Here is a 6,000-nt window from a genome sequence, read left to right as displayed (position 1 = left end):
AAAGAAGGGTGGTTAGTCTTCAAGAGTGGGGAGAAGGAGGGTTGTTCCTCTTCTCTTCCCTTCTCATAAAGGGGTGGAGCAGAATTTGGGGCAGTCAGGGGCAGGGCCGGCTCCAGGTACCTGATGAGAAAGCACGTGCCTGAGGCGGCACATTGTAAGGGGCGGCATTCTGGCCAATCTTGGGACGGCACATTCTGGCCGCCCTGCCATGGTTCTTTTTTTTTGCTTTGGCAACCCGGTCCGTAGCTCCGGAGCCCCCGGCCGGCTCCCCGCGCTCCGCCAGTCCCAGCCCAGTTCTGCAGGGGCACGGACCCCGGCCCGGGGAGGCAAGAACTAGTGGTCACCACCAATCACAGTGCCGCCGGGCTCCCCGGGACGCACCACTCCCTGCTGCCTGCACCGGCCTCTGCCTCCTGCGCCACTCTGAGCCCAGCCCAGTGGAGCCGCCTTTAAAGGAGCGGCTGAGCCAGCACCTCCTGCAGCCCCCGGGGGCTCCGCCAGCCCGGCCGGGAGAGGCACTCCAAGGCCGGATGGGGGAGCCCCTCTCACCTGGCTGAGAGGCGCTGCCCTTCACCCCCCTGCGAGTTGCCTTGACCGCCCTCCACGTGCTCCCTGCGGCTGCCGGGTTTTTGTTTTTGTTTTTTGCTTTGGCAGTCCGGCCGCACTTTTTTGCTTGGGGTGGCAAAAAAACTAGAGCCGGCCCTGGTCAGGGGTGTGTGTTCCTCTCTCTGCTCACAGTGGTTTTGTGAGGGGATGAGACTGCAGAGGGAGGTTGCATGCATGAAAGAGCTAGGAGTACATCAGCACTCTTCTCGCTCAGCTTAACCTAAGATTGGAATAGATGCAGGGGCTGATGAAGTCCTAGATCTGTGATATTCGGATTGAAGTTTGTGAGCACAAATGTCTCTTTAATGTGTGTGCTGCGGCTCTTTGAAGCACATATTAAAACACTGTGTGATTTTAAGTATTAACCAATCCAGGTGCTTTTACTATGTTATTAACCAATTAAGTTACCAACTCGCACTAAGTTATTAACTTATTTGGTATGAGAATACAATAATTATATAACTAGATATAATAAGTACTATAGTAAATGAAAACAATGAATTCACACTACTGTGTCTCTCTTGGGTAATGTTGATTGCTAATTTGGCTCCTTAACCCTGAGGTCTGAGTATCACTGTCCTAGGTCATCAGCAGCAGCAGATTAGACAACTGGAAATAATTTGAGAGAATTTGCTTGGTCAAATATTTATTTACTTATATAGTACAGGTGCAGCAATGGGCTCTGTCTCCCCTGAAATTGCATGGACTCCGAAAATGACAAACAAAACAGAGTTTCTTGGACAGTGCTAGAGATGCGATGACTAAGAAGGCCTAAATCTAAGCTAGATTTGATAATGTCCAAAACCTATGGAATGAGGTTATAAACAAAAAACTGAGAACATATGGAATTTTATGTCCTGATCCTGCAAAGAGAACTATATGGACAAACCCTGCACCCCCTGACTTCAACAAACAGAGGCAATGCATAGGAGGGGCATGTGGGGTCAAGTGTTTCCCCCACCCCCAGATTAGCTTGCTGGGGGGGGTGGGGGGAGAGGGTGTATCCTTCCACTGCTCCTGACCCCAGCATGCTTGGCCTCTGTCTCTGGCAGCCGGGCCGTGCGGGGAGCGAAAGAGTCGGGACCAGCCACTTCTAACACTGGCCACTGGGTCACTGCTCCTTGCAGCTGTTGATAGAGCCTGGCTGGAGAGGTGGCAGCCACCACCTGCCCAGGACAGGGGCCAAGTGAGCCTGAATCCCCTCCTCTCTGCATGCTCAGCCCCTGTCATCAGCAGCCAAGACCGGGCAGGGAGTGGGCCGCCACCGCCTCCCCATCCAGGCTCTCTCAGGCAGCTGCTGCACTGCACAGAGCAGCGACCCAAAATGGCCAGCTTCAGTTGTGAGAAGCAACTCTGTCCTGCTCCCTGCCTGGGCCCAGCTGCCAGGGAGAGCTGCTGTGGGGACAGGTGCAGTGTGTGAAGGACAGGGCCCCGCAGGTAACATGGGCAGAGAAGAGGACAAGTGGCCTAGGGGTGAGGTTGGGGTTGTTGCTGAGCAGAGGAGACACATGGGGTGGTCACATGTCCTCCCCTTTAGATTTGTGCCTTCCCATACTGGATGGACAGAGTCATGTGTGTCAACAAGGCTCTTTGAGAGCATGAGGGTCCAGGTGCACTGTTCTCTTTCCAGGGATAGGCCCATCCATTGACATCTCTGCCTCAATTAAGCATATTGAATGTGTTTTCTTGGAATATACAGATAAAAGTGTTCTAGACAGGAATTCCTATTGCTTTTGATTGTGCCAAAAATTATGAGGCAAAAGAATATTTGCATTCCAATGAAATGCTACAGACTGTGTTGAGAAATGTATGTATGTATTTTTCTCCTTAAGTTTATTTGCATTGGTATAGCTGAAATTGCCTTATACTAGCAGCCTTATATTACAATAGATGACAGGAGTACTTGTGGCATCTTAGAGATACAGACTAACACGGCTGCTACTCTGAAAATAGATGATAGATTGTTCCACTATAACTTGTGGCCTGAATTCATTGGTCACTGTAACAGGGCAGCTGCCTCCCATGTGCCCTGCCTGCGTTTCCCCATCCTCGGGTCTTTTTAAGAACTGCACACCGCCAGTCCAAAGGTGATTTAAAACATTCTCCTTCTGGGGTCTGCTTTATTCAGTCCCTATGCAATCTGGCCCCCAAACTCCTGTTCAGTGTCTTTCTCCTCTTAGGAGGGCTGGAGACTCCCTATCTAGCTCAGGTCTTGGGAGCTTTTCCTCAGTCTCTGCCACAACTACTTGATCTTTCCCTCTTCTCTGCAGTGTCCTGTTACTCTTGTAATCTTATTTCTCTCAGGTGTGTCTCCTTAGGCAGTGTAAGCCAGGGACTCAGTCTCAGGCTGGATCCCAAGCCACCACTTGCTCTACACACAACTCCATCTGACTCTGGCCTCAGCCCCAGGACTCCACAGGGTGGGTTCGAACCCAGGCCTTCCAGCCCTTAAGTACAAGCCACCCTGTTATAGCGGCATTAAAGAAAATACAATTATATCTGAAATTCTGGTGACTTTGGTGGAAAGGATGGAGTAGTGGCCCATGTTTATAAGTATTAGCTTTATGAATTTGTATTGTCTTGACTTGTTTTTTCATGATGCTGCCTTGTCAAGCAGTTTGCTGTTCTACTTGTTTATTTTCTAAATCTTCATGAAAGATTTGTAGAGAATATAATTATCTTTATTAAAGTTCCATAAAGGATAAAGACAAGCATAAGTGGAAATATTACTATGCATGTTCTTTATTCAATCTAATAGTGGAATTGGACTACTGTATCATAACACACTTAAGCAGACTGGTGGACCAGTGTCAAAATGTTAAGATCAATAAAGAGAAAATTATTTTGTGTGTTTGCTTTTGACAGAACAGATGAATTAGCAATTTACTTGTCAGTTAGGTACAATACATAGCAATAGTTTCTGTCCTTTATAGAAGAATGTTTAGATTTGATTCTTTTTGAATCACCAATTAGTGAACTATATACAACATCCTGCTCTTTATAACTTATTGATTTTTATCATCAAATGAATCTTAACATGGCTGTCTTGCACATGGCAACTGATGTTCATTAAGAACAATTACCCAGCAATAACTTGTCTCTATGCTGGCACATTTATTTGACTCAGACAGTGCACAATGACTTCATGTCCACAGGTTCTCTTCCCTCAGGGAGTAGTCTCTTTTATCAGAAACAGAATGACCCTCTTGTCAATGTAACAGATTTGTAAACTCATAAGAATCTTGTTTTGGAACCTCCTGCTGAAGTGCCAAGTTCCAGATGTCAAAAGACAAGGGCACTGTAGCATTTATATTTGTTTCCAACCCCCCCTTATTGGCTGGTTTGTCTTTTTTAATCATTGTATGTGCATGTTCCAGATAGTGAAGGCTTAGAGTAGAAAGGCTTCCTTTGAATGGCTAAATAGCTGCATTTAGTGCCTTATTTATGTCAAAGGCCGGATTTTTTTTTCCTTCTCCCTAACAAACATAACCTAACTAGCTGGAACTCTAAAGGATGCTGCTTCTGGATATAAGTATTACAGTGCAAATGGGATATAAATAAGTTAGAGCTTATTTAGCTCCACAAGAGCTACGTAATCAGTTTGAGGGAAACAGACAGGGGCTGAACTCTTGTAAGGTCAGTTGAGTAAAAGAACTCTTCCCTCCCCCAGTCATCATCACAAAGGGGACTATTCATTCTCCCATGCTCAGAACCTTAGTAAGAATGGCAGTCCTGCTCTTGACTTAATGGGAGCTGAACTTGGACTTTAATATGATTCTTTCCCAACCTGGTTTGTTTATCTGTTTACTTTAACTTATTTATTGTACCATGTTGTTGTTGGGGCCTGGTTTCTATATACTAGCAATTCATACTCTTGTTAATATTTATACTAGTGTACCAGTCACTGTACAGTACAGACACATAGTAAGTAGAGTTGGTTGATATGTTTGACAAAAACATTTTTTGAGAATTGTTTTTTACCTGAATGCAAATTGTTAGAAAATGTTCATTTTTGTCAAGCTTTTCTGTTTGTTTTTTATGAAAAACAGAAACTGAAATTTTTTTAGTAAAAATATTCATCTTTTGGTTAAAAGAATTGGTTTTGGGTTCTGAAAATTATTACAAACAACCTAAAATTATTACCAAAACCTTTTTGGACACGGAATGAGATTTGGTTGGTTGGTTTGGGGGTGGAAAGGGGGAACTTTCCACAAGAAATTTAGAAAATACAAACAACAAAAAACCATTTTCCCTGAAGAGCCCATGAAAAATATTTTTGGCACTTTTTGACCACCTCTAATAGTAAAAGACAGTTCATTCCCAAAAGTCCTTACAGTTTAGGGGCCTGATCTGCAATTTCCATTATGTGAGAGAACTCCTGCACCCTTACAGATTCCCCATGACTTCAGTGGGGTGCTATGGGGTCACAGCAGTGAAACCACACACACACAGTTAAGTGAGGGGTCAGTGGACAAGAGAAATAAAAGAAGTATTATCCCCAACTAAAGATGGAAAACTGAGGTTCAGAGAGGTGGTGACTTGTCAAGTTACACAGGACGTCTCCGGCAAAGACAGGGATTGAACTCAGGTCTCCTGAGTCCCGGGTCTTAACCACAAGGCCATCCATCAATTAGTTCTCTTCATATTTTTTGCTCCACCATTGACCTTCCTCCTCCTATTTCCTGCTTACTGCTTTCTCATCCTTACTCACGTCACATACAAAATGTTAACTCTTGGGAGTAGGGCCTATGTCTTTCTCTGTTCTAACGCACTTCTGGCAGTAGAAATGAAATGCTATTAATAAAAAAAATTCTAATTTTAAGCACTTACATACTTCCTCTTGTCTGTATCCTCTATAAATAAATTTCATTTTTAAAAATGTGAGAAGTGCTGTTAGCCCACTAACCATTTGTTTCGATAGATCTAATGAGAGTTTGTGATCCAGATGGCATGCCATATTTTTTTCCAAAATATTTTAAAGTCAGTGACCAGACAACTGTGTCATGCGGAAGGAGCTCTTCGCCCAGGTTACTGTAAAGCAAATGTGTTGCTTGTTTCTATTAGAGCAGAATAGTTCTTTATGAAAGAGTGCCTGTAACTCTGAATAACAATTTGATCAAGCAAACAAGAATGAGTTTTGTGTACATAGACCATGCACATTCCATAGGCATAGTGGAGATGGTCAGCAAGTCCTGCAAGAGTTGCCTGGAGCTGTATGCATAGCATATGTGATGCTGTAGTGCTCACTGAAAGCGGTTGCAGGTGTTCAGGGATGCCCATCAGTGTGTGAACAGAGTTACAGAAAAAGCTAGGGCAATGGGTGGCTCAAGAGACTGGAAGTAGCTTTAGTTGCCAGTACGACTATAGGCCTGGATGGTGGAGAGCAGGAGTTTA

This window comes from Trachemys scripta, chromosome 5 (genome assembly GCF_013100865.1).
Source record: "Trachemys scripta elegans isolate TJP31775 chromosome 5, CAS_Tse_1.0, whole genome shotgun sequence".
Classification (NCBI taxonomy): Eukaryota; Metazoa; Chordata; order Testudines; family Emydidae; genus Trachemys; species Trachemys scripta.
This window is presented reverse-complemented; position numbering follows the sequence as displayed.